The sequence below is a fragment of the Oncorhynchus mykiss genome, chromosome 20 (assembly GCF_013265735.2).
Source record: "Oncorhynchus mykiss isolate Arlee chromosome 20, USDA_OmykA_1.1, whole genome shotgun sequence".
In the NCBI taxonomy this organism is placed as follows: Eukaryota; Metazoa; Chordata; class Actinopteri; order Salmoniformes; family Salmonidae; genus Oncorhynchus; species Oncorhynchus mykiss.
Window position 1 is genome coordinate 4,646,400 of NC_048584.1, and position 27,401 is coordinate 4,673,800.

At 43.9% G+C, this 27,401-nt stretch overlaps 20 non-coding genes and 1 pseudogene across 20 annotated transcripts; all 21 read right to left on the reverse strand.

Moving 5' to 3' along the window:
• Positions 1–211: 211 nt before the first annotated feature.
• On the reverse strand, positions 212–330 carry LOC118942418. Its single transcript, XR_005038368.1, has one exon. It is a non-coding gene; the product is annotated as a 5S ribosomal RNA (ribosomal RNA).
• Positions 331–1,508: 1,178 nt separating this feature from the next.
• Positions 1,509–1,627, reverse strand: LOC118942100. Its single transcript, XR_005038049.1, has one exon. It is a non-coding gene; the product is annotated as a 5S ribosomal RNA (ribosomal RNA).
• A 1,178-nt stretch (positions 1,628–2,805) lies between these two features.
• On the reverse strand, positions 2,806–2,924 carry LOC118942487. Its single transcript, XR_005038422.1, has one exon. It is a non-coding gene; the product is annotated as a 5S ribosomal RNA (ribosomal RNA).
• A 1,179-nt stretch (positions 2,925–4,103) lies between these two features.
• On the reverse strand, positions 4,104–4,222 carry LOC118942277. The gene has a single exon (XR_005038226.1). It is a non-coding gene; the product is annotated as a 5S ribosomal RNA (ribosomal RNA).
• A 1,179-nt stretch (positions 4,223–5,401) lies between these two features.
• LOC118942288 lies at positions 5,402–5,520 on the reverse strand. The gene has a single exon (XR_005038237.1). It is a non-coding gene; the product is annotated as a 5S ribosomal RNA (ribosomal RNA).
• Positions 5,521–6,679: 1,159 nt separating this feature from the next.
• On the reverse strand, positions 6,680–6,798 carry LOC118942299. The gene has a single exon (XR_005038248.1). It is a non-coding gene; the product is annotated as a 5S ribosomal RNA (ribosomal RNA).
• Positions 6,799–7,966: 1,168 nt separating this feature from the next.
• LOC118942311 lies at positions 7,967–8,085 on the reverse strand. Its single transcript, XR_005038260.1, has one exon. It is a non-coding gene; the product is annotated as a 5S ribosomal RNA (ribosomal RNA).
• Positions 8,086–9,245: 1,160 nt separating this feature from the next.
• On the reverse strand, positions 9,246–9,364 carry LOC118942322. Its single transcript, XR_005038271.1, has one exon. It is a non-coding gene; the product is annotated as a 5S ribosomal RNA (ribosomal RNA).
• Positions 9,365–10,529: 1,165 nt separating this feature from the next.
• LOC118942333 lies at positions 10,530–10,648 on the reverse strand. Its single transcript, XR_005038282.1, has one exon. It is a non-coding gene; the product is annotated as a 5S ribosomal RNA (ribosomal RNA).
• Positions 10,649–11,807: 1,159 nt separating this feature from the next.
• LOC118942344 lies at positions 11,808–11,926 on the reverse strand. The gene has a single exon (XR_005038293.1). It is a non-coding gene; the product is annotated as a 5S ribosomal RNA (ribosomal RNA).
• Positions 11,927–13,093: 1,167 nt separating this feature from the next.
• LOC118942356 lies at positions 13,094–13,212 on the reverse strand. Its single transcript, XR_005038305.1, has one exon. It is a non-coding gene; the product is annotated as a 5S ribosomal RNA (ribosomal RNA).
• Positions 13,213–14,371: 1,159 nt separating this feature from the next.
• LOC118942435 lies at positions 14,372–14,490 on the reverse strand. The gene has a single exon (XR_005038385.1). It is a non-coding gene; the product is annotated as a 5S ribosomal RNA (ribosomal RNA).
• A 1,180-nt stretch (positions 14,491–15,670) lies between these two features.
• LOC118942367 lies at positions 15,671–15,789 on the reverse strand. Its single transcript, XR_005038318.1, has one exon. It is a non-coding gene; the product is annotated as a 5S ribosomal RNA (ribosomal RNA).
• Positions 15,790–16,970: 1,181 nt separating this feature from the next.
• On the reverse strand, positions 16,971–17,089 carry LOC118942378. The gene has a single exon (XR_005038329.1). It is a non-coding gene; the product is annotated as a 5S ribosomal RNA (ribosomal RNA).
• Positions 17,090–18,267: 1,178 nt separating this feature from the next.
• Positions 18,268–18,386, reverse strand: LOC118942389. Its single transcript, XR_005038340.1, has one exon. It is a non-coding gene; the product is annotated as a 5S ribosomal RNA (ribosomal RNA).
• Positions 18,387–19,570: 1,184 nt separating this feature from the next.
• On the reverse strand, positions 19,571–19,689 carry LOC118942400. The gene has a single exon (XR_005038351.1). It is a non-coding gene; the product is annotated as a 5S ribosomal RNA (ribosomal RNA).
• Positions 19,690–20,874: 1,185 nt separating this feature from the next.
• Positions 20,875–20,993, reverse strand: LOC118942411. The gene has a single exon (XR_005038362.1). It is a non-coding gene; the product is annotated as a 5S ribosomal RNA (ribosomal RNA).
• A 1,177-nt stretch (positions 20,994–22,170) lies between these two features.
• On the reverse strand, positions 22,171–22,289 carry LOC118942111. Its single transcript, XR_005038060.1, has one exon. It is a non-coding gene; the product is annotated as a 5S ribosomal RNA (ribosomal RNA).
• A 1,182-nt stretch (positions 22,290–23,471) lies between these two features.
• Positions 23,472–23,591, reverse strand: LOC118942451 (annotated as a pseudogene).
• A 1,182-nt stretch (positions 23,592–24,773) lies between these two features.
• LOC118942424 lies at positions 24,774–24,892 on the reverse strand. Its single transcript, XR_005038374.1, has one exon. It is a non-coding gene; the product is annotated as a 5S ribosomal RNA (ribosomal RNA).
• Positions 24,893–26,048: 1,156 nt separating this feature from the next.
• Positions 26,049–26,166, reverse strand: LOC118942306. Its single transcript, XR_005038255.1, has one exon. It is a non-coding gene; the product is annotated as a 5S ribosomal RNA (ribosomal RNA).
• Positions 26,167–27,401: the final 1,235 nt, after the last annotated feature.

Below are 27,401 nucleotides of genomic sequence, written 5' to 3' on the forward strand. Positions count from 1 at the left end.
ATGGACTACAGACATTGACAGTCTCCTAGCCTAAAAACAAATGCTGAATGCACTGCCTAGATTTTGAGGTAAAGGCATTGTCCATTATTTGATTTGATCAGGCACTAACAAACTGCATTTAGTCCAATAAAAAGACACAACACTATTAGGGTGATAAATAAAAGGGAGTTGCTCCACGCATGACACAAGAGAACCCTCTGCTGGAGCAAAACGCTTACAGCACCTGGTATTCCCAGGCGGTCTCCCATCCAAGTACTAACCAGGCCCGACCCTGCTTAGCTTCCGAGATCGGACGAGATCGGGTGTATTCAGGCTGGTATGGCCGTAAGCGAAAGGCAATCTCTTGGTACACTATATAAAGTCAACGTGTCGCTTACTCTTAGGGGGACAGAGAAATGTCCACCTTGTGACACACACTGAAAAGCTCAAACCTTGCTTGCATTTCCAGACCATATATTTCACTATTGTGGGGGGGAAAAAGAGGGCATATCCTAGGTTCATACTTATGACAACTTCATGGACCTGGGCCCTATGAAATACAGCGCGCCCACACGGAATCACGAAATACAGACATTACACCGAAATTCAACAACATTACAAAATGCTTTGAGCTAAGGAGGAAATCAAATCATTCCCTTCAACTTGTTAGAAAATCCATTCATTTGCCCAAGTGAATCATAAGACATGAACAAAATGCATCAGTGATTCGTATTTCCACGCAACTTTCAGAAACTGCACAGGACTGCCCAGTTTCCGTGCGCATGCGTGCGGAGCGCGCGCATGTCTACACTTTGTGTAGCCGTTAGCGATGAGGCTAATGATAACCTTCTTGTGGTAGGTAGAGAAGGAAAGGCTTCCCACAAAAACCTTCTCAATCAAATGTTAACTGCAAAGTAGCCTATGCCAGCCTGGCAGAATTATATCATGAGTATTTGCATCAATCCAGTGGCCATTTGTTTTGCAAACTCCGCAATCACATGAGCGCTACAGCAACACCGCTTAACCAAACAAAGGTCTCTTCCTGGCGCACACTTGCCTAAAAAAGGGTAACTACACCCCAAAATCGATATGTCTTCCGTTTTTCCCAGACCTCAAAAGTGGTTTCCTGCTAGGGTTTTAAATGTTGTCGTGGACATAGAACATCTAATCGTGTTATATTTCTATTAAAAAGGTGTACTTTTGAGAGCGAAAACCTGCAGAAGCAGGGACAAACGGGGGAATATAATTTTTTTGTTGTTTTTTTTTTGGGGGGGGGGGCAATCATTCAAAACATTGAAGGGGATTTTACAGGGCCCTAATGGACTACAGACATTGACAGTCTCCTAGCCTAAAAACAAATGCTGAATGCACTGCCTAGATTTTGAGGTAAAGGCATTGTCCATTATTTGATTTGATCAGGCACTAACAAACTGCATTTAGTCCAATAAAAAGACACAACACTATTAGGGTGATAAATAAAAGGGAGTTGCTCCACGCATGACACAAGAGAACCCTCTGCTGGAGCAAAATGCTTACAGCACCTGGTATTCCCAGGCGGTCTCCCATCCAAGTACTAACCAGGCCCGACCCTGCTTAGCTTCCGAGATCGGACGAGATCGGGCGTATTCAGGCTGGTATGGCCGTAAGCGAAAGGCAATCTCTTGGTACACTATATAAAGTCAACGTGTCGCTTACTCTTAGGGGGACAGAGAAATGTCCACCTTGTGACACACACTGAAAAGCTCAAACCTTGCTTGCATTTCCAGACCATATATTTCACTATTGTGGGGGGGAAAAAGAGGGCATATCCTAGGTTCATACTTATGACAACTTCATGGACCTGGGCCCTATGAAATACAGCGCGCCCACACGGAATCACGAAATACAGACATTACACCGAAATTCAACAACATTACAAAATGCTTTGAGCTAAGGAGGAAATCAAATCATTCCCTTCAACTTGTTAGAAAATCCATTCATTTGCCCAAGTGAATCATAAGACATGAACAAAATGCATCAGTGATTCGTATTTCCACGCAACTTTCAGAAACTGCACAGGACTGCCCAGTTTCCGTGCGCATGCGTGCGGAGCGCGCGCATGTCTACACTTTGTGTAGCCGTTAGCGATGAGGCTAATGATAACCTTCTTGTGGTAGGTAGAGAAGGAAAGGCTTCCCACAAAAACCTTCTCAATCAAATGTTAACTGCAAAGTAGCCTATGCCAGCCTGGCAGAATTATATCATGAGTATTTGCATCAATCCAGTGGCCATTTGTTTTGCAAACTCCGCAATCACATGAGCGCTACAGCAACACCGCTTAACCAAACAAAGGTCTCTTCCTGGCGCACACTTGCCTAAAAAAGGGTAACTACACCCCAAAATCGATATGTCTTCCGTTTTTCCCAGACCTCAAAAGTGGTTTCCTGCTAGGGTTTTAAATGTTGTCGTGGACATAGAACATCTAATCGTGTTATATTTCTATTAAAAAGGTGTACTTTTGAGAGCGAAAACCTGCAGAAGCAGGGACAAACGGGGGAATATAATTTTTTTGTTGTTTTTTTTTTGGGGGGGGGGGCAATCATTCAAAACATTGAAGGGGATTTTACAGGGCCCTAATGGACTACAGACATTGACAGTCTCCTAGCCTAAAAACAAATGCTGAATGCACTGCCTAGATTTTGAGGTAAAGGCATTGTCCATTATTTGATTTGATCAGGCACTAACAAACTGCATTTAGTCCAATAAAAAGACACAACACTATTAGGGTGATAAATAAAAGGGAGTTGCTCCACGCATGACACAAGAGAACCCTCTGCTGGAGCAAAACGCTTACAGCACCTGGTATTCCCAGGCGGTCTCCCATCCAAGTACTAACCAGGCCCGACCCTGCTTAGCTTCCGAGATCGGACGAGATCGGGTGTATTCAGGCTGGTATGGCCGTAAGCGAAAGGCAATCTCTTGGTACACTATATAAAGTCAACGTGTCGCTTACTCTTAGGGGGACAGAGAAATGTCCACCTTGTGACACACACTGAAAAGCTCAAACCTTGCTTGCATTTCCAGACCATATATTTCACTATTGTGGGGGGGAAAAAGAGGGCATATCCTAGGTTCATACTTATGACAACTTCATGGACCTGGGCCCTATGAAATACAGCGCGCCCACACGGAATCACGAAATACAGACATTACACCGAAATTCAACAACATTACAAAATGCTTTGAGCTAAGGAGGAAATCAAATCATTCCCTTCAACTTGTTAGAAAATCCATTCATTTGCCCAAGTGAATCATAAGACATGAACAAAATGCATCAGTGATTCGTATTTCCACGCAACTTTCAGAAACTGCACAGGACTGCCCAGTTTCCGTGCGCATGCGTGCGGAGCGCGCGCATGTCTACACTTTGTGTAGCCGTTAGCGATGAGGCTAATGATAACCTTCTTGTGGTAGGTAGAGAAGGAAAGGCTTCCCACAAAAACCTTCTCAATCAAATGTTAACTGCAAAGTAGCCTATGCCAGCCTGGCAGAATTATATCATGAGTATTTGCATCAATCCAGTGGCCATTTGTTTTGCAAACTCCGCAATCACATGAGCGCTACAGCAACACCGCTTAACCAAACAAAGGTCTCTTCCTGGCGCACACTTGCCTAAAAAAGGGTAACTACACCCCAAAATCGATATGTCTTCCGTTTTTCCCAGACCTCAAAAGTGGTTTCCTGCTAGGGTTTTAAATGTTGTCGTGGACATAGAACATCTAATCGTGTTATATTTCTATTAAAAAGGTGTACTTTTGAGAGCGAAAACCTGCAGAAGCAGGGACAAACGGGGGAATATAATTTTTTTGTTGTTTTTTTTTGGGGGGGGGGGGGCAATCATTCAAAACATTGAAGGGGATTTTACAGGGCCCTAATGGACTACAGACATTGACAGTCTCCTAGCCTAAAAACAAATGCTGAATGCACTGCCTAGATTTTGAGGTAAAGGCATTGTCCATTATTTGATTTGATCAGGCACTAACAAACTGCATTTAGTCCAATAAAAAGACACAACACTATTAGGGTGATAAATAAAAGGGAGTTGCTCCACGCATGACACAAGAGAACCCTCTGCTGGAGCAAAACGCTTACAGCACCTGGTATTCCCAGGCGGTCTCCCATCCAAGTACTAACCAGGCCCGACCCTGCTTAGCTTCCGAGATCGGACGAGATCGGGCGTATTCAGGCTGGTATGGCCGTAAGCGAAAGGCAATCTCTTGGTACACTATATAAAGTCAACGTGTCGCTTACTCTTAGGGGGACAGAGAAATGTCCACCTTGTGACACACACTGAAAAGCTCAAACCTTGCTTGCATTTCCAGACCATATATTTCACTATTGTGGGGGGGAAAAAGAGGGCATATCCTAGGTTCATACTTATGACAACTTCATGGACCTGGGCCCTATGAAATACAGCGCGCCCACACGGAATCACGAAATACAGACATTACACCGAAATTCAACAACATTACAAAATGCTTTGAGCTAAGGAGGAAATCAAATCATTCCCTTCAACTTGTTAGAAAATCCATTCATTTGCCCAAGTGAATCATAAGACATGAACAAAATGCATCAGTGATTCGTATTTCCACGCAACTTTCAGAAACTGCACAGGACTGCCCAGTTTCCGTGCGCATGCGTGCGGAGCGCGCGCATGTCTACACTTTGTGTAGCCGTTAGCGATGAGGCTAATGATAACCTTCTTGTGGTAGGTAGAGAAGGAAAGGCTTCCCACAAAAACCTTCTCAATCAAATGTTAACTGCAAAGTAGCCTATGCCAGCCTGGCAGAATTATATCATGAGTATTTGCATCGATCCAGTGGCCATTTGTTTTGCAAACTCCGCAATCACATGAGCGCTACAGCAACACCGCTTAACCAAACAAAGGTCTCTTCCTGGCGCACACTTGCCTAAAAAAGGGTAACTACACCCCAAAATCGATATGTCTTCCGTTTTTCCCAGACCTCAAAAGTGGTTTCCTGCTAGGGTTTTAAATGTTGTCGTGGACATAGAACATCTAATCGTGTTATATTTCTATTAAAAATGTGTACTTTTGAGAGCGAAAACCTGCAGAAGCAGGGACAAACGGGGGAATATAATTTTTTTTTTTTTTTTTTTTTGGGGGGGGGGGGCAATCATTCAAAACATTGAAGGGGATTTTACAGGGCCCTAATGGACTACAGACATTGACAGTCTCCTAGCCTAAAAACAAATGCTGAATGCACTGCCTAGATTTTGAGGTAAAGGCATTGTCCATTATTTGATTTGATCAGGCACTAACAAACTGCATTTAGTCCAATAAAAAGACACAACACTATTAGGGTGATAAATAAAAGGGAGTTGCTCCACGCATGACACAAGAGAACCCTCTGCTGGAGCAAAACGCTTACAGCACCTGGTATTCCCAGGCGGTCTCCCATCCAAGTACTAACCAGGCCCGACCCTGCTTAGCTTCCGAGATCGGACGAGATCGGGCGTATTCAGGCTGGTATGGCCGTAAGCGAAAGGCAATCTCTTGGTACACTATATAAAGTCAACGTGTCGCTTACTCTTAGGGGGACAGAGAAATGTCCACCTTGTGACACACACTGAAAAGCTCAAACCTTGCTTGCATTTCCAGACCATATATTTCACTATTGTGGGGGGGAAAAAGAGGGCATATCCTAGGTTCATACTTATGACAACTTCATGGACCTGGGCCCTATGAAATACAGCGCGCCCACACGGAATCACGAAATACAGACATTACACCGAAATTCAACAACATTACAAAATGCTTTGAGCTAAGGAGGAAATCAAATCATTCCCTTCAACTTGTTAGAAAATCCATTCATTTGCCCAAGTGAATCATAAGACATGAACAAAATGCATCAGTGATTCGTATTTCCACGCAACTTTCAGAAACTGCACAGGACTGCCCAGTTTCCGTGCGCATGCGTGCGGAGCGCGCGCATGTCTACACTTTGTGTAGCCGTTAGCGATGAGGCTAATGATAACCTTCTTGTGGTAGGTAGAGAAGGAAAGGCTTCCCACAAAAACCTTCTCAATCAAATGTTAACTGCAAAGTAGCCTATGCCAGCCTGGCAGAATTATATCATGAGTATTTGCATCAATCCAGTGGCCATTTGTTTTGCAAACTCCGCAATCACATGAGCGCTACAGCAACACCGCTTAACCAAACAAAGGTCTCTTCCTGGCGCACACACCCCAAAATCGATATGTCTTCCGTTTTTCCCAGACCTCAAAAGTGGTTTCCTGCTAGGGTTTTAAATGTTGTCGTGGACATAGAACATCTAATCGTGTTATATTTCTATTAAAAAGGTGTACTTTTGAGAGCGAAAACCTGCAGAAGCAGGGACAAACGGGGGAATATAATTTTTTTGTTGTTTTTTTTTTTTGGGGGGGGGGGGCAATCATTCAAAACATTGAAGGGGATTTTACAGGGCCCTAATGGACTACAGACATTGACAGTCTCCTAGCCTAAAAACAAATGCTGAATGCACTGCCTAGATTTTGAGGTAAAGGCATTGTCCATTATTTGATTTGATCAGGCACTAACAAACTGCATTTAGTCCAATAAAAAGACACAACACTATTAGGGTGATAAATAAAAGGGAGTTGCTCCACGCATGACACAAGAGAACCCTCTGCTGGAGCAAAACGCTTACAGCACCTGGTATTCCCAGGCGGTCTCCCATCCAAGTACTAACCAGGCCCGACCCTGCTTAGCTTCCGAGATCGGACGAGATCGGGCGTATTCAGGCTGGTATGGCCGTAAGCGAAAGGCAATCTCTTGGTACACTATATAAAGTCAACGTGTCGCTTACTCTTAGGGGGACAGAGAAATGTCCACCTTGTGACACACACTGAAAAGCTCAAACCTTGCTTGCATTTCCAGACCATATATTTCACTATTGTGGGGGGGAAAAAGAGGGCATATCCTAGGTTCATACTTATGACAACTTCATGGACCTGGGCCCTATGAAATACAGCGCGCCCACACGGAATCACGAAATACAGACATTACACCGAAATTCAACAACATTACAAAATGCTTTGAGCTAAGGAGGAAATCAAATCATTCCCTTCAACTTGTTAGAAAATCCATTCATTTGCCCAAGTGAATCATAAGACATGAACAAAATGCATCAGTGATTCGTATTTCCACGCAACTTTCAGAAACTGCACAGGACTGCCCAGTTTCCGTGCGCATGCGTGCGGAGCGCGCGCATGTCTACACTTTGTGTAGCCGTTAGCGATGAGGCTAATGATAACCTTCTTGTGGTAGGTAGAGAAGGAAAGGCTTCCCACAAAAACCTTCTCAATCAAATGTTAACTGCAAAGTAGCCTATGCCAGCCTGGCAGAATTATATCATGAGTATTTGCATCAATCCAGTGGCCATTTGTTTTGCAAACTCCGCAATCACATGAGCGCTACAGCAACACCGCTTAACCAAACAAAGGTCTCTTCCTGGCGCACACACCCCAAAATCGATATGTCTTCCGTTTTTCCCAGACCTCAAAAGTGGTTTCCTGCTAGGGTTTTAAATGTTGTCGTGGACATAGAACATCTAATCGTGTTATATTTCTATTAAAAATGTGTACTTTTGAGAGCGAAAACCTGCAGAAGCAGGGACAAACGGGGGAATATAATTTTTTTTTTTTTTTTTTTTTTTTTTTGGGGGGGGGGGGGGGGGCAATCATTCAAAACATTGAAGGGGATTTTACAGGGCCCTAATGGACTACAGACATTGACAGTCTCCTAGCCTAAAAACAAATGCTGAATGCACTGCCTAGATTTTGAGGTAAAGGCATTGTCCATTATTTGATTTGATCAGGCACTAACAAACTGCATTTAGTCCAATAAAAAGACACAACACTATTAGGGTGATAAATAAAAGGGAGTTGCTCCACGCATGACACAAGAGAACCCTCTGCTGGAGCAAAACGCTTACAGCACCTGGTATTCCCAGGCGGTCTCCCATCCAAGTACTAACCAGGCCCGACCCTGCTTAGCTTCCGAGATCGGACGAGATCGGGCGTATTCAGGCTGGTATGGCCGTAAGCGAAAGGCAATCTCTTGGTACACTATATAAAGTCAACGTGTCGCTTACTCTTAGGGGGACAGAGAAATGTCCACCTTGTGACACACACTGAAAAGCTCAAACCTTGCTTGCATTTCCAGACCATATATTTCACTATTGTGGGGGGGAAAAAGAGGGCATATCCTAGGTTCATACTTATGACAACTTCATGGACCTGGGCCCTATGAAATACAGCGCGCCCACACGGAATCACGAAATACAGACATTACACCGAAATTCAACAACATTACAAAATGCTTTGAGCTAAGGAGGAAATCAAATCATTCCCTTCAACTTGTTAGAAAATCCATTCATTTGCCCAAGTGAATCATAAGACATGAACAAAATGCATCAGTGATTCGTATTTCCACGCAACTTTCAGAAACTGCACAGGACTGCCCAGTTTCCGTGCGCATGCGTGCGGAGCGCGCGCATGTCTACACTTTGTGTAGCCGTTAGCGATGAGGCTAATGATAACCTTCTTGTGGTAGGTAGAGAAGGAAAGGCTTCCCACAAAAACCTTCTCAATCAAATGTTAACTGCAAAGTAGCCTATGCCAGCCTGGCAGAATTATATCATGAGTATTTGCATCAATCCAGTGGCCATTTGTTTTGCAAACTCCGCAATCACATGAGCGCTACAGCAACACCGCTTAACCAAACAAAGGTCTCTTCCTGGCGCACACACCCCAAAATCGATATGTCTTCCGTTTTTCCCAGACCTCAAAAGTGGTTTCCTGCTAGGGTTTTAAATGTTGTCGTGGACATAGAACATCTAATCGTGTTATATTTCTATTAAAAAGGTGTACTTTTGAGAGCGAAAACCTGCAGAAGCAGGGACAAACGGGGGAATATAATTTTTTTGTTGTTTTTTTTTGGGGGGGGGGGGGGGGCAATCATTCAAAACATTGAAGGGGATTTTACAGGGCCCTAATGGACTACAGACATTGACAGTCTCCTAGCCTAAAAACAAATGCTGAATGCACTGCCTAGATTTTGAGGTAAAGGCATTGTCCATTATTTGATTTGATCAGGCACTAACAAACTGCATTTAGTCCAATAAAAAGACACAACACTATTAGGGTGATAAATAAAAGGGAGTTGCTCCACGCATGACACAAGAGAACCCTCTGCTGGAGCAAAACGCTTACAGCACCTGGTATTCCCAGGCGGTCTCCCATCCAAGTACTAACCAGGCCCGACCCTGCTTAGCTTCCGAGATCGGACGAGATCGGGCGTATTCAGGCTGGTATGGCCGTAAGCGAAAGGCAATCTCTTGGTACACTATATAAAGTCAACGTGTCGCTTACTCTTAGGGGGACAGAGAAATGTCCACCTTGTGACACACACTGAAAAGCTCAAACCTTGCTTGCATTTCCAGACCATATATTTCACTATTGTGGGGGGGAAAAAGAGGGCATATCCTAGGTTCATACTTATGACAACTTCATGGACCTGGGCCCTATGAAATACAGCGCGCCCACACGGAATCACGAAATACAGACATTACACCGAAATTCAACAACATTACAAAATGCTTTGAGCTAAGGAGGAAATCAAATCATTCCCTTCAACTTGTTAGAAAATCCATTCATTTGCCCAAGTGAATCATAAGACATGAACAAAATGCATCAGTGATTCGTATTTCCACGCAACTTTCAGAAACTGCACAGGACTGCCCAGTTTCCGTGCGCATGCGTGCGGAGCGCGCGCATGTCTACACTTTGTGTAGCCGTTAGCGATGAGGCTAATGATAACCTTCTTGTGGTAGGTAGAGAAGGAAAGGCTTCCCACAAAAACCTTCTCAATCAAATGTTAACTGCAAAGTAGCCTATGCCAGCCTGGCAGAATTATATCATGAGTATTTGCATCAATCCAGTGGCCATTTGTTTTGCAAACTCCGCAATCACATGAGCGCTACAGCAACACCGCTTAACCAAACAAAGGTCTCTTCCTGGCGCACACACCCCAAAATCGATATGTCTTCCGTTTTTCCCAGACCTCAAAAGTGGTTTCCTGCTAGGGTTTTAAATGTTGTCGTGGACATAGAACATCTAATCGTGTTATATTTCTATTAAAAATGTGTACTTTTGAGAGCGAAAACCTGCAGAAGCAGGGACAAACGGGGGAATATAATTTTTTTTTTTTTTTTTTTTTTTTGGGGGGGGGGGGGGGGGCAATCATTCAAAACATTGAAGGGGATTTTACAGGGCCCTAATGGACTACAGACATTGACAGTCTCCTAGCCTAAAAACAAATGCTGAATGCACTGCCTAGATTTTGAGGTAAAGGCATTGTCCATTATTTGATTTGATCAGGCACTAACAAACTGCATTTAGTCCAATAAAAAGACACAACACTATTAGGGTGATAAATAAAAGGGAGTTGCTCCACGCATGACACAAGAGAACCCTCTGCTGGAGCAAAACGCTTACAGCACCTGGTATTCCCAGGCGGTCTCCCATCCAAGTACTAACCAGGCCCGACCCTGCTTAGCTTCCGAGATCGGACGAGATCGGGCGTATTCAGGCTGGTATGGCCGTAAGCGAAAGGCAATCTCTTGGTACACTATATAAAGTCAACGTGTCGCTTACTCTTAGGGGGACAGAGAAATGTCCACCTTGTGACACACACTGAAAAGCTCAAACCTTGCTTGCATTTCCAGACCATATATTTCACTATTGTGGGGGGGAAAAAGAGGGCATATCCTAGGTTCATACTTATGACAACTTCATGGACCTGGGCCCTATGAAATACAGCGCGCCCACACGGAATCACGAAATACAGACATTACACCGAAATTCAACAACATTACAAAATGCTTTGAGCTAAGGAGGAAATCAAATCATTCCCTTCAACTTGTTAGAAAATCCATTCATTTGCCCAAGTGAATCATAAGACATGAACAAAATGCATCAGTGATTCGTATTTCCACGCAACTTTCAGAAACTGCACAGGACTGCCCAGTTTCCGTGCGCATGCGTGCGGAGCGCGCGCATGTCTACACTTTGTGTAGCCGTTAGCGATGAGGCTAATGATAACCTTCTTGTGGTAGGTAGAGAAGGAAAGGCTTCCCACAAAAACCTTCTCAATCAAATGTTAACTGCAAAGTAGCCTATGCCAGCCTGGCAGAATTATATCATGAGTATTTGCATCAATCCAGTGGCCATTTGTTTTGCAAACTCCGCAATCACATGAGCGCTACAGCAACACCGCTTAACCAAACAAAGGTCTCTTCCTGGCGCACACACCCCAAAATCGATATGTCTTCCGTTTTTCCCAGACCTCAAAAGTGGTTTCCTGCTAGGGTTTTAAATGTTGTCGTGGACATAGAACATCTAATCGTGTTATATTTCTATTAAAAAGGTGTACTTTTGAGAGCGAAAACCTGCAGAAGCAGGGACAAACGGGGGAATATAATTTTTTTGTTGTTTTTTTTTTTTGGGGGGGGGGGGCAATCATTCAAAACATTGAAGGGGATTTTACAGGGCCCTAATGGACTACAGACATTGACAGTCTCCTAGCCTAAAAACAAATGCTGAATGCACTGCCTAGATTTTGAGGTAAAGGCATTGTCCATTATTTGATTTGATCAGGCACTAACAAACTGCATTTAGTCCAATAAAAAGACACAACACTATTAGGGTGATAAATAAAAGGGAGTTGCTCCACGCATGACACAAGAGAACCCTCTGCTGGAGCAAAACGCTTACAGCACCTGGTATTCCCAGGCGGTCTCCCATCCAAGTACTAACCAGGCCCGACCCTGCTTAGCTTCCGAGATCGGACGAGATCGGGCGTATTCAGGCTGGTATGGCCGTAAGCGAAAGGCAATCTCTTGGTACACTATATAAAGTCAACGTGTCGCTTACTCTTAGGGGGACAGAGAAATGTCCACCTTGTGACACACACTGAAAAGCTCAAACCTTGCTTGCATTTCCAGACCATATATTTCACTATTGTGGGGGGGAAAAAGAGGGCATATCCTAGGTTCATACTTATGACAACTTCATGGACCTGGGCCCTATGAAATACAGCGCGCCCACACGGAATCACGAAATACAGACATTACACCGAAATTCAACAACATTACAAAATGCTTTGAGCTAAGGAGGAAATCAAATCATTCCCTTCAACTTGTTAGAAAATCCATTCATTTGCCCAAGTGAATCATAAGACATGAACAAAATGCATCAGTGATTCGTATTTCCACGCAACTTTCAGAAACTGCACAGGACTGCCCAGTTTCCGTGCGCATGCGTGCGGAGCGCGCGCATGTCTACACTTTGTGTAGCCGTTAGCGATGAGGCTAATGATAACCTTCTTGTGGTAGGTAGAGAAGGAAAGGCTTCCCACAAAAACCTTCTCAATCAAATGTTAACTGCAAAGTAGCCTATGCCAGCCTGGCAGAATTATATCATGAGTATTTGCATCAATCCAGTGGCCATTTGTTTTGCAAACTCCGCAATCACATGAGCGCTACAGCAACACCGCTTAACCAAACAAAGGTCTCTTCCTGGCGCACACACCCCAAAATCGATATGTCTTCCGTTTTTCCCAGACCTCAAAAGTGGTTTCCTGCTAGGGTTTTAAATGTTGTCGTGGACATAGAACATCTAATCGTGTTATATTTCTATTAAAAATGTGTACTTTTGAGAGCGAAAACCTGCAGAAGCAGGGACAAACGGGGGAATATAATTTTTTTTTTTTTTTTTTTTTTTTTGGGGGGGGGGGGGGGGGGCAATCATTCAAAACATTGAAGGGGATTTTACAGGGCCCTAATGGACTACAGACATTGACAGTCTCCTAGCCTAAAAACAAATGCTGAATGCACTGCCTAGATTTTGAGGTAAAGGCATTGTCCATTATTTGATTTGATCAGGCACTAACAAACTGCATTTAGTCCAATAAAAAGACACAACACTATTAGGGTGATAAATAAAAGGGAGTTGCTCCACGCATGACACAAGAGAACCCTCTGCTGGAGCAAAACGCTTACAGCACCTGGTATTCCCAGGCGGTCTCCCATCCAAGTACTAACCAGGCCCGACCCTGCTTAGCTTCCGAGATCGGACGAGATCGGGCGTATTCAGGCTGGTATGGCCGTAAGCGAAAGGCAATCTCTTGGTACACTATATAAAGTCAACGTGTCGCTTACTCTTAGGGGGACAGAGAAATGTCCACCTTGTGACACACACTGAAAAGCTCAAACCTTGCTTGCATTTCCAGACCATATATTTCACTATTGTGGGGGGGAAAAAGAGGGCATATCCTAGGTTCATACTTATGACAACTTCATGGACCTGGGCCCTATGAAATACAGCGCGCCCACACGGAATCACGAAATACAGACATTACACCGAAATTCAACAACATTACAAAATGCTTTGAGCTAAGGAGGAAATCAAATCATTCCCTTCAACTTGTTAGAAAATCCATTCATTTGCCCAAGTGAATCATAAGACATGAACAAAATGCATCAGTGATTCGTATTTCCACGCAACTTTCAGAAACTGCACAGGACTGCCCAGTTTCCGTGCGCATGCGTGCGGAGCGCGCGCATGTCTACACTTTGTGTAGCCGTTAGCGATGAGGCTAATGATAACCTTCTTGTGGTAGGTAGAGAAGGAAAGGCTTCCCACAAAAACCTTCTCAATCAAATGTTAACTGCAAAGTAGCCTATGCCAGCCTGGCAGAATTATATCATGAGTATTTGCATCAATCCAGTGGCCATTTGTTTTGCAAACTCCGCAATCACATGAGCGCTACAGCAACACCGCTTAACCAAACAAAGGTCTCTTCCTGGCGCACACACCCCAAAATCGATATGTCTTCCGTTTTTCCCAGACCTCAAAAGTGGTTTCCTGCTAGGGTTTTAAATGTTGTCGTGGACATAGAACATCTAATCGTGTTATATTTCTATTAAAAAGGTGTACTTTTGAGAGCGAAAACCTGCAGAAGCAGGGACAAACGGGGGAATATAATTTTTTTGTTGTTTTTTTTTGGGGGGGGGGGGGGGCAATCATTCAAAACATTGAAGGGGATTTTACAGGGCCCTAATGGACTACAGACATTGACAGTCTCCTAGCCTAAAAACAAATGCTGAATGCACTGCCTAGATTTTGAGGTAAAGGCATTGTCCATTATTTGATTTGATCAGGCACTAACAAACTGCATTTAGTCCAATAAAAAGACACAACACTATTAGGGTGATAAATAAAAGGGAGTTGCTCCACGCATGACACAAGAGAACCCTCTGCTGGAGCAAAACGCTTACAGCACCTGGTATTCCCAGGCGGTCTCCCATCCAAGTACTAACCAGGCCCGACCCTGCTTAGCTTCCGAGATCGGACGAGATCGGGCGTATTCAGGCTGGTATGGCCGTAAGTGAAAGGCAATCTCTTGGTACACTATATAAAGTCAACGTGTCGCTTACTCTTAGGGGGACAGAGAAATGTCCACCTTGTGACACACACTGAAAAGCTCAAACCTTGCTTGCATTTCCAGACCATATATTTCACTATTGTGGGGGGGAAAAAGAGGGCATATCCTAGGTTCATACTTATGACAACTTCATGGACCTGGGCCCTATGAAATACAGCGCGCCCACACGGAATCACGAAATACAGACATTACACCGAAATTCAACAACATTACAAAATGCTTTGAGCTAAGGAGGAAATCAAATCATTCCCTTCAACTTGTTAGAAAATCCATTCATTTGCCCAAGTGAATCATAAGACATGAACAAAATGCATCAGTGATTCGTATTTCCACGCAACTTTCAGAAACTGCACAGGACTGCCCAGTTTCCGTGCGCATGCGTGCGGAGCGCGCGCATGTCTACACTTTGTGTAGCCGTTAGCGATGAGGCTAATGATAACCTTCTTGTGGTAGGTAGAGAAGGAAAGGCTTCCCACAAAAACCTTCTCAATCAAATGTTAACTGCAAAGTAGCCTATGCCAGCCTGGCAGAATTATATCATGAGTATTTGCATCGATCCAGTGGCCATTTGTTTTGCAAACTCCGCAATCACATGAGCGCTACAGCAACACCGCTTAACCAAACAAAGGTCTCTTCCTGGCGCACACTTGCCTAAAAAAGGGTAACTACACCCCAAAATCGATATGTCTTCCGTTTTTCCCAGACCTCAAAAGTGGTTTCCTGCTAGGGTTTTAAATGTTGTCGTGGACATAGAACATCTAATCGTGTTATATTTCTATTAAAAATGTGTACTTTTGAGAGCGAAAACCTGCAGAAGCAGGGACAAACGGGGGAATATAATTTTTTTTTTTTTTTTTTTGGGGGGGGGGGGGGGCAATCATTCAAAACATTGAAGGGGATTTTACAGGGCCCTAATGGACTACAGACATTGACAGTCTCCTAGCCTAAAAACAAATGCTGAATGCACTGCCTAGATTTTGAGGTAAAGGCATTGTCCATTATTTTATTTGATCAGGCACTAACAAACTGCATTTAGTCCAATAAAAAGACACAACACTATTAGGGTGATAAATAAAAGGGAGTTGCTCCACGCATGACACAAGAGAACCCTCTGCTGGAGCAAAACGCTTACAGCACCTGGTATTCCCAGGCGGTCTCCCATCCAAGTACTAACCAGGCCCGACCCTGCTTAGCTTCCGAGATCGGACGAGATCGGGCGTATTCAGGCTGGTATGGCCGTAAGCGAAAGGCAATCTCTTGGTACACTATATAAAGTCAACGTGTCGCTTACTCTTAGGGGGACAGAGAAATGTCCACCTTGTGACACACACTGAAAAGCTCAAACCTTGCTTGCATTTCCAGACCATATATTTCACTATTGTGGGGGGGAAAAAGAGGGCATATCCTAGGTTCATACTTATGACAACTTCATGGACCTGGGCCCTATGAAATACAGCGCGCCCACACGGAATCACGAAATACAGACATTACACCGAAATTCAACAACATTACAAAATGCTTTGAGCTAAGGAGGAAATCAAATCATTCCCTTCAACTTGTTAGAAAATCCATTCATTTGCCCAAGTGAATCATAAGACATGAACAAAATGCATCAGTGATTCGTATTTCCACGCAACTTTCAGAAACTGCACAGGACTGCCCAGTTTCCGTGCGCATGCGTGCGGATGCGCGCGCATGTCTACACTTTGTGTAGCCGTTAGCGATGAGGCTAATGATAACCTTCTTGTGGTAGGTAGAGAAGGAAAGGCTTCCCACAAAAACCTTCTCAATCAAATGTTAACTGCAAAGTAGCCTATGCCAGCCTGGCAGAATTATATCATGAGTATTTGCATCGATCCAGTGGCCATTTGTTTTGCAAACTCCGCAATCACATGAGCGCTACAGCAACACCGCTTAACCAAACAAAGGTCTCTTCCTGGCGCACACTTGCCTAAAAAAGGGTAACTACACCCCAAAATCGATATGTCTTCCGTTTTTCCCAGACCTCAAAAGTGGTTTCCTGCTAGGGTTTTTAAATGTTGTCGTGGACATAGAACATCTAATCGTGTTATATTTCTATTAAAAATGTGTACTTTTGAGAGCGAAAACCTGCAGAAGCAGGGACAAACGGGGGAATATAATTTTTTTTTTTTTTTTTTTGGGGGGGGGGGGGGCAATCATTCAAAACATTGAAGGGGATTTTACAGGGCCCTAATGGACTACAGACATTGACAGTCTCCTAGCCTAAAAACAAATGCTGAATGCACTGCCTAGATTTTGAGGTAAAGGCATTGTCCATTATTTTATTTGATCAGGCACTAACAAACTGCATTTAGTCCAATAAAAAGACACAACACTATTAGGGTGATAAATAAAAGGGAGTTGCTCCACGCATGACACAAGAGAACCCTCTGCTGGAGCAAAACGCTTACAGCACCTGGTATTCCCAGGCGGTCTCCCATCCAAGTACTAACCAGGCCCGACCCTGCTTAGCTTCCGAGATCGGACGAGATCGGGCGTATTCAGGCTGGTATGGCCGTAAGCGAAAGGCAATCTCTTGGTACACTATATAAAGTCAACGTGTCGCTTACTCTTAGGGGGACAGAGAAATGTCCACCTTGTGACACACACTGAAAAGCTCAAACCTTGCTTGCATTTCCAGACCATATATTTCACTATTGTGGGGGGGAAAAAGAGGGCATATCCTAGGTTCATACTTATGACAACTTCATGGACCTGGGCCCTATGAAATACAGCGCGCCCACACGGAATCACGAAATACAGACATTACACCGAAATTCAACAACATTACAAAATGCTTTGAGCTAAGGAGGAAATCAAATCATTCCCTTCAACTTGTTAGAAAATCCATTCATTTGCCCAAGTGAATCATAAGACATGAACAAAATGCATCAGTGATTCGTATTTCCACGCAACTTTCAGAAACTGCACAGGACTGCCCAGTTTCCGTGCGCATGCGTGCGGAGCGCGCGCATGTCTACACTTTGTGTAGCCGTTAGCGATGAGGCTAATGATAACCTTCTTGTGGTAGGTAGAGAAGGAAAGGCTTCCCACAAAAACCTTCTCAATCAAATGTTAACTGCAAAGTAGCCTATGCCAGCCTGGCAGAATTATATCATGAGTATTTGCATCGATCCAGTGGCCATTTGTTTTGCAAACTCCGCAATCACATGAGCGCTACAGCAACACCGCTTAACCAAACAAAGGTCTCTTCCTGGCGCACACTTGCCTAAAAAAGGGTAACTACACCCCAAAATCGATATGTCTTCCGTTTTTCCCAGACCTCAAAAGTGGTTTCCTGCTAGGGTTTTAAATGTTGTCGTGGACATAGAACATCTAATCGTGTTATATTTCTATTAAAAATGTGTACTTTTGAGAGCGAAAACCTGCAGAAGCAGGGACAAACGGGGGAATATAATTTTTTTTTTTTTTTTTTTGGGGGGGGGGGGGCAATCATTCAAAACATTGAAGGGGATTTTACAGGGCCCTAATGGACTACAGACATTGACAGTCTCCTAGCCTAAAAACAAATGCTGAATGCACTGCCTAGATTTTGAGGTAAAGGCATTGTCCATTATTTGATTTGATCAGGCACTAACAAACTGCATTTAGTCCAATAAAAAGACACAACACTATTAGGGTGATAAATAAAAGGGAGTTGCTCCACGCATGACACAAGAGAACCCTCTGCTGGAGCAAAACGCTTACAGCACCTGGTATTCCCAGGCGGTCTCCCATCCAAGTACTAACCAGGCCCGACCCTGCTTAGCTTCCGAGATCGGACGAGATCGGGCGTATTCAGGCTGGTATGGCCGTAAGCGAAAGGCAATCTCTTGGTACACTATATAAAGTCAACGTGTCGCTTACTCTTAGGGGGACAGAGAAATGTCCACCTTGTGACACACACTGAAAAGCTCAAACCTTGCTTGCATTTCCAGACCATATATTTCACTATTGTGGGGGGGAAAAAGAGGGCATATCCTAGGTTCATACTTATGACAACTTCATGGACCTGGGCCCTATGAAATACAGCGCGCCCACACGGAATCACGAAATACAGACATTACACCGAAATTCAACAACATTACAAAATGCTTTGAGCTAAGGAGGAAATCAAATCATTCCCTTCAACTTGTTAGAAAATCCATTCATTTGCCCAAGTGAATCATAAGACATGAACAAAATGCATCAGTGATTCGTATTTCCACGCAACTTTCAGAAACTGCACAGGACTGCCCAGTTTCCGTGCGCATGCGTGCGGAGCGCGCGCATGTCTACACTTTGTGTAGCCGTTAGCGATGAGGCTAATGATAACCTTCTTGTGGTAGGTAGAGAAGGAAAGGCTTCCCACAAAAACCTTCTCAATCAAATGTTAACTGCAAAGTAGCCTATGCCAGCCTGGCAGAATTATATCATGAGTATTTGCATCGATCCAGTGGCCATTTGTTTTGCAAACTCCGCAATCACATGAGCGCTACAGCAACACCGCTTAACCAAACAAAGGTCTCTTCCTGGCGCACACTTGCCTAAAAAAGGGTAACTACACCCCAAAATCGATATGTCTTCCGTTTTTCCCAGACCTCAAAAGTGGTTTCCTGCTAGGGTTTTAAATGTTGTCGTGGACATAGAACATCTAATCGTGTTATATTTCTATTAAAAATGTGTACTTTTGAGAGCGAAAACCTGCAGAAGCAGGGACAAACGGGGGAATATAATTTTTTTTTTTTTTTTTTTTTGGGGGGGGGGGGGGGGGCAATCATTCAAAACATTGAAGGGGATTTTACAGGGCCCTAATGGACTACAGACATTGACAGTCTCCTAGCCTAAAAACAAATGCTGAATGCACTGCCTAGATTTTGAGGTAAAGGCATTGTCCATTATTTTATTTGATCAGGCACTAACAAACTGCATTTAGTCCAATAAAAAGACACAACACTATTAGGGTGATAAATAAAAGGGAGTTGCTCCACGCATGACACAAGAGAACCCTCTGCTGGAGCAAAACGCTTACAGCACCTGGTATTCCCAGGCGGTCTCCCATCCAAGTACTAACCAGGCCCGACCCTGCTTAGCTTCCGAGATCGGACGAGATCGGGCGTATTCAGGCTGGTATGGCCGTAAGCGAAAGGCAATCTCTTGGTACACTATATAAAGTCAACGTGTCGCTTACTCTTAGGGGGACAGAGAAATGTCCACCTTGTGACACACACTGAAAAGCTCAAACCTTGCTTGCATTTCCAGACCATATATTTCACTATTGTGGGGGGGAAAAAGAGGGCATATCCTAGGTTCATACTTATGACAACTTCATGGACCTGGGCCCTATGAAATACAGCGCGCCCACACGGAATCACGAAATACAGACATTACACCGAAATTCAACAACATTACAAAATGCTTTGAGCTAAGGAGGAAATCAAATCATTCCCTTCAACTTGTTAGAAAATCCATTCATTTGCCCAAGTGAATCATAAGACATGAACAAAATGCATCAGTGATTCGTATTTCCACGCAACTTTCAGAAACTGCACAGGACTGCCCAGTTTCCGTGCGCATGCGTGCGGAGCGCGCGCATGTCTACACTTTGTGTAGCCGTTAGCGATGAGGCTAATGATAACCTTCTTGTGGTAGGTAGAGAAGGAAAGGCTTCCCACAAAAACCTTCTCAATCAAATGTTAACTGCAAAGTAGCCTATGCCAGCCTGGCAGAATTATATCATGAGTATTTGCATCGATCCAGTGGCCATTTGTTTTGCAAACTCCGCAATCACATGAGCGCTACAGCAACACCGCTTAACCAAACAAAGGTCTCTTCCTGGCGCACACTTGCCTAAAAAAGGGTAACTACACCCCAAAATCGATATGTCTTCCGTTTTTCCCAGACCTCAAAAGTGGTTTCCTGCTAGGGTTTTAAATGTTGTCGTGGACATAGAACATCTAATCGTGTTATATTTCTATTAAAAATGTGTACTTTTGAGAGCGAAAACCTGCAGAAGCAGGGACAAACGGGGGAATATAATTTTTTTTTTTTTTTTTTTTGGGGGGGGGGGGGGGGGGGCAATCATTCAAAACATTGAAGGGGATTTTACAGGGCCCTAATGGACTACAGACATTGACAGTCTCCTAGCCTAAAAACAAATGCTGAATGCACTGCCTAGATTTTGAGGTAAAGGCATTGTCCATTATTTTATTTGATCAGGCACTAACAAACTGCATTTAGTCCAATAAAAAGACACAACACTATTAGGGTGATAAATAAAAGGGAGTTGCTCCACGCATGACACAAGAGAACCCTCTGCTGGAGCAAAACGCTTACAGCACCTGGTATTCCCAGGCGGTCTCCCATCCAAGTACTAACCAGGCCCGACCCTGCTTAGCTTCCGAGATCGGACGAGATCGGGCGTATTCAGGCTGGTATGGCCGTAAGCGAAAGGCAATCTCTTGGTACACTATATAAAGTCAACGTGTCGCTTACTCTTAGGGGACAGAGAAATGTCCACCTTGTGACACACACTGAAAAGCTCAAACCTTGCTTGCATTTCCAGACCATGTATTTCACTATTGTGGGGGGAAAAAGAGGGCATATCCTAGGTTCATACTTATGACAACTTCATGGACCTGGGCCCTATGAAATACAGCGCGCCCACACGGAATCACGAAATACAGACATTACACCGAAATTCAACAACATTACAAAATGCTTTGAGCTAAGGAGGAAATCAAATCATTCCCTTCAACTTGTTAGAAAATCCATTCATTTGCCCAAGTGAATCATAAGACATGAACAAAATGCATCAGTGATTCGTATTTCCACGCAACTTTCAGAAACTGCACAGGACTGCCCAGTTTCCGTGCGCATGCGTGCGGAGCGCGCGCATGTCTACACTTTGTGTAGCCTTTAGCGATGAGGCTAATGATAACCTTCTTGTGGTAGGTAGAGAAGGAAAGGCTTCCCACAAAAACCTTCTCAATCAAATGTTAACTGCAAAGTAGCCTATGCCAGCCTGGCAGAATTATATCATGAGTATTTGCATCGATCCAGTGGCCATTTGTTTTGCAAACTCCGCAATCACATGAGCGCTACAGCAACACCGCTTAACCAAACAAAGGTCTCTTCCTGGCGCACACTTGCCTAAAAAAGGGTAACTACACCCCAAAATCGATATGTCTTCCGTTTTTCCCAGACCTCAAAGTGGTTTCCTGCTAGGGTTTTAAATGTTGTCGTGGACATAGAACATCTAATCGTGTTATATTTCTATTAAAAATGTGTACTTTTGAGAGCGAAAACCTGCAGAAGCAGGGACAAACGGGGGGAATATAATTTTTTTTTTTTTTTTTTGGGGGGGGGGGGGGGCAATCATTCAAAACATTGAAGGGGATTTTACAGGGCCCTAATGGACTACAGACATTGACAGTCTCCTAGCCTAAAAACAAATGCTGAATGCACTGCCTAGATTTTGAGGTAAAGGCATTGTCCATTATTTTATTTGATCAGGCACTAACAAACTGCATTTAGTCCAATAAAAAGACACAACACTATTAGGGTGATAAATAAAAGGGAGTTGCTCCACGCATGACACAAGAGAACCCTCTGCTGGAGCAAAATGCTTACAGCACCTGGTATTCCCAGGCGGTCTCCCATCCAAGTACTAACCAGGCCCGACCCTGCTTAGCTTCCGAGATCGGACGAGATCGGGCGTATTCAGGCTGGTATGGCCGTAAGCGAAAGGCAATCTCTTGGTACACTATATAAAGTCAACGTGTCGCTTACTCTTAGGGGGACAGAGAAATGTCCACCTTGTGACACACACTGAAAAGCTCAAACCTTGCTTGCATTTCCAGACCATGTATTTCACTATTGTGGGGGGGAAAAAGAGGGCATATCCTAGGTTCATACTTATGACAACTTCATGGACCTGGGCCCTATGAAATACAGCGCGCCCACACGGAATCACGAAATACAGACATTACACCGAAATTCAACAACATTACAAAATGCTTTGAGCTAAGGAGGAAATCAAATCATTCCCTTCAACTTGTTAGAAAATCCATTCATTTGCCCAAGTGAATCATAAGACATGAACAAAATGCATCAGTGATTCGTATTTCCACGCAACTTTCAGAAACTGCACAGGACTGCCCAGTTTCCTGTGCGCATGCGTGCGGAGCGCGCGCATGTCTACACTTTGTGTAGCCTTTAGCGATGAGGCTAATGATAACCTTCTTGTGGTAGGTAGAGAAGGAAAGGCTTCCCACAAAAACCTTCTCAATCAAATGTTAACTGCAAAGTAGCCTATGCCAGCCTGGCAGAATTATATCATGAGTATTTGCATCGATCCAGTGGCCATTTGTTTTGCAAACTCCGCAATCACATGAGCGCTACAGCAACACCGCTTAACCAAACAAAGGTCTCTTCCTGGCGCACACTTGCCTAAAAAGGGTAACTACACCCCAAAATCGATATGTCTTCCGTTTTTTCCCAGACCTCAAAAGTGGTTTCCTGCTAGGGTTTTTAAATGTTGTCGTGGACATAGAACATCTAATCGTGTTATATTTCTATTAAAAATGTGTACTTTTGAGAGCGAAAACCTGCAGAAGCAGGGACAAACGGGGGAATATAATTTTTTTTTTTTTTTTTTTTGGGGGGGGGGGGGGCAATCATCAAAACATTGAAGGGGATTTTACAGGGCCCTAATGGACTACAGACATTGACAGTCTCCTAGCCTAAAAACAAATGCTGAATGCACTGCCTAGATTTTTGAGGTAAAGGCATTGTCCATTATTTTATTTGATCAGGCACTAACAAACTGCATTTAGTCCAATAAAAAGACACAACACTATTAGGGTGATAAATAAAAGGGAGTTGCTCCACGCATGACACAAGAGAACCCTCTGCTGGAGCAAAACGCTTACAGCACCTGGTATTCCCAGGCGGTCTCCCATCCAAGTACTAACCAGGCCGACCCTGCTTAGCTTCCGAGATCGGACGAGATCGGGCGTATTTCAGGCTGGTATGGCCGGTAAGCGAAAGGCAATCTCTTGGTACACTATATAAAGTCAACGTGTCGCTTACTCTTAGGGGGACAGAGAAATGTCCACCTTGTGACACACACTGAAAAGCTCAAACCTTGCTTGCATTTCCAGACCATATATTTCACTATTGTGGGGGGGAAAAAGAGGGCATATCCTAGGTTCATACTTATGACAACTTCATGGACCTGGGCCCTATGAAATACAGCGCGCCCACACGGAATCACGAAATACAGACATTACACCGAAATTCAACAACATTACAAAATGCTTTGAGCTAAGGAGGAAATCAAATCATTCCCTTCAACTTGTTAGAAAATCCATTCATTTGCCCAAGTGAATCATAAGACATGAACAAAATGCATCAGTGATTCGTATTTCCACGCAACTTTCAGAAACTGCACAGGACTGCCCCAGTTTCCGTGCGCATGCGTGCGGACGCGCGCGCATGTCTACACTTTGTGTAGCCGTTAGCGATGAGGCTAATGATAACCTTCTTGTGGTAGGTAGAGAAGGAAAGGCTTCCCACAAAAACCTTCTCAATCAAATGTTAACTGCCAAAGTAGCCTATGCCAGCCTGGCAGAATTATATCATGAGTATTTGCATCGATCCAGTGGCCATTTGTTTTGCAAACTCCGCAATCACATGAGCGCTACAGCAACACCGCTTAACCAAACAAAGGTCTCTTCCTGGCGCACCACTTGCCTAAAAAAGGGTAACTACACCCCAAAATCGATATGTCTTCCGTTTTCCCAGACCTCAAAAGTGGTTTCCTGCTAGGGTTTTAAATGTTGTCGTGGACATAGAACATCTAATCGTGTTATATTTCTATTAAAAATGTGTACTTTTGAGAGCGAAAACCTGCAGAAGCAGGGACAAACGGGGGAATATTAATTTTTTTTTTTTTTTTTTTGGGGGGGGGGGGGGGGGCATCATTCAAAACATTGAAGGGGATTTTACAGGGCCCTAATGGACTACAGACATTGACAGTCTCCTAGCCTAAAACAAATGCTGAATGCACTGCCTAGATTTTGAGGTAAAGGCATTTGTCCATTATTTTATTTGATCAGGCACTAACAAACTGCATTTAGTCCAATAAAAGACACAACACTATTAGGGTGATAATAAAGGGAGTTGCTCCACGCATGACACAAGAGAACCCTCTGCTGGAGCAAAACGCTTACAGCACCTGGTATTCCCAGGCGGTCTCCCATCCAAGTACTAACCAGGCCCGACCCTGCTTAGCTTCCGAGATCGGACGAGATCGGGCGTATTCAGGCTGGTATGGCCGTAAGCGAAAGGCAATCTCTTGGTACACTATATAAAGTCAACGTGTCGCTTACTCTTAGGGGGACAGAGAAATGTCCACCTTGTGACACACACTGAAAAGCTCAAACCTTGCTTGCATTTCCAGACCATATATTTCACTATTGTGGGGGGGGAAAAGAGGGCATATCCTAGGTTCATACTTATGACAACTTCATGGACCTGGGCCCTATGAAATACAGCGCGCCCACACGGAATCACGAAATACAGACATTACACCGAAATTCAACAACATTACAAAATGCTTTGAGCTAAGGAGGAAATCAAATCATTCCTTCAACTTGTTAGAAAATCCATTCATTTGCCCAAGTGAATCATAAGACATGAACAAAATGCATCAGTGATTCGTATTTCCACGCAACTTTCAGAAACTGCACAGGACTGCCCAGTTTCCGTGCGCATGCGTGCGGAGGAGCGCGCGCATGTCTACACTTTGTGTAGCCGTTAGCGATGAGGCTAATGATAACCTTCTTGTGGTAGGTAGAGAAGGAAAGGCTCCCACAAAAACCTTCTCAATCAAATGTTAACTGCAAAGTAGCCTATGCCAGCCTGGCAGAATTATATCATGAGTATTTGCATCAATCCAGTGGCCATTTGTTTTGCAAACTCCGCAATCACATGAGCGCTACAGCAACACCGCTTAACCAAACAAAGGTCTCTTCCTGGCGCACACACCCCAAAAATCGATATGTCTTCCGTTTTCCCAGACCTCAAAAGTGGTTTCCTGCTAGGGTTTTAAATGTTGTCGTGGACATAGAAATCTAATCGTGTTATATTTCTATTAAAAATGTGTACTTTTGAGAGCGAAAACCTGCAGAAGCAGGGACAAACGGGGGAATATATTTTTTTTTTTTTTTTTGGGGGGGGGGGGGGGGGCAATCATTCAAAACATTGAAGGGGATTTTACAGGGCCCTAATGGACTACAGACATGACAGTCTCCTAGCCTAAAAACAAATGCTGAATGCACTGCCTAGATTTTGAGGTAAAGGCATTGTCCATTATTTGATTTGATCAGGCACTAACAAACTGCATTTAGTCCAATAAAAAGACACAACACTATTAGGGTGATAAATAAAAGGGAGTTGCTCCACGCATGACACAAGAGAACCTCTGCTGGAGCCAAAACGCTTACAGCACCTGGTATTCCCAGGCGGTCTCCATCCAAGTACTAACCAGGCCCGACCCTGCTTAGCTTCCGAGATCGGACGAGATCGGGCGTATTCAGGCTGGTATGGCCGTAAGCGAAAGGCAATCTCTTGGTACACTATATAAAGTCAACGTGTCGCTTACTCTTAGGGGGACAGAGAAATGTCCACCTTGTGACACACACTGAAAAGCTCAAACCTTGCTTGCATTTCCAGACCATATATTTCACTATTGTGGGGGGGAAAAAGAGGGCATATCCTAGGTTCATACTTATGACAACTTCATGGACCTGGGCCCTATGAAATACAGCGCGCCCACACGGAATCACGAAATACAGACATTACACCGAAATTCAACAACATTACAAAATGCTTGAGCTAAGGAGGAAATCAAATCATTCCCTTCAACTGTTAGAAAATCCATTCATTTGCCCAAGTGAATCATAAGACATGAACAAAATGCATCAGTGATTCGTATTTCCACGCAACTTTCAGAAACTGCACAGGACTGCCCAGTTTCCGTGCGCATGCGTGCGGAGCGCGCGCATGTCTACACTTTGTGTAGCCGTTAGCGATGAGGCTAATGATAACCTTCTTGTGGTAGGTAGAGAAGGAAAGGCTTCCCACAAAAACCTTCTCAATCAAATGTTAACTGCAAAGTAGCCTATGCCAGCCTGGCAGAATTATATCATGAGTATTTGCATCAATCCAGTGGCCATTTGTTTTGCAAACTCCGCAATCACATGAGCGCTACAGCAACACCGCTTAACCAAACAAAGGTCTCTTCCTGGCGCACACTTGCCTAAAAAAGGGTAACTACACCCCAAAATCGATATGTCTTCCGTTTTTCCCAGACCTCAAAAGTGGTTTCCTGCTAGGGTTTTAAATGTTGTCGTGGACATAGAACATCTAATCGTGTTATATTTCTATTAAAAATGTGTACTTTTGAGAGCGAAAACCTGCAGAAGCAGGGACAAACGGGGGAATATAATTTTTTTTTTTTTTTTTTGGGGGGGGGGGGGGGGCAATCATTCAAAACATTGAAGGGGATTTTACAGGGCCCTAATGGACTACAGACATTGACAGTCTCCTAGCCTAAAAACAAATGCTGAATGCACTGCCTAGATTTTGAGGTAAAGGCATTGTCCATATTTGATTGATCAGGCACTAACAAACTGCATTTAGTCAATATAAAAAGACACAACACTATTAGGGTGATAAATAAAAGGGAGTTGCTCCACGCATGACACAAGAGAACCCTCTGCTGGAGCAAAACGCTTACAGCACCTGGTATTCCAGGCGGTCTCCCATCCAAGTACTAACCAGGCCCGAC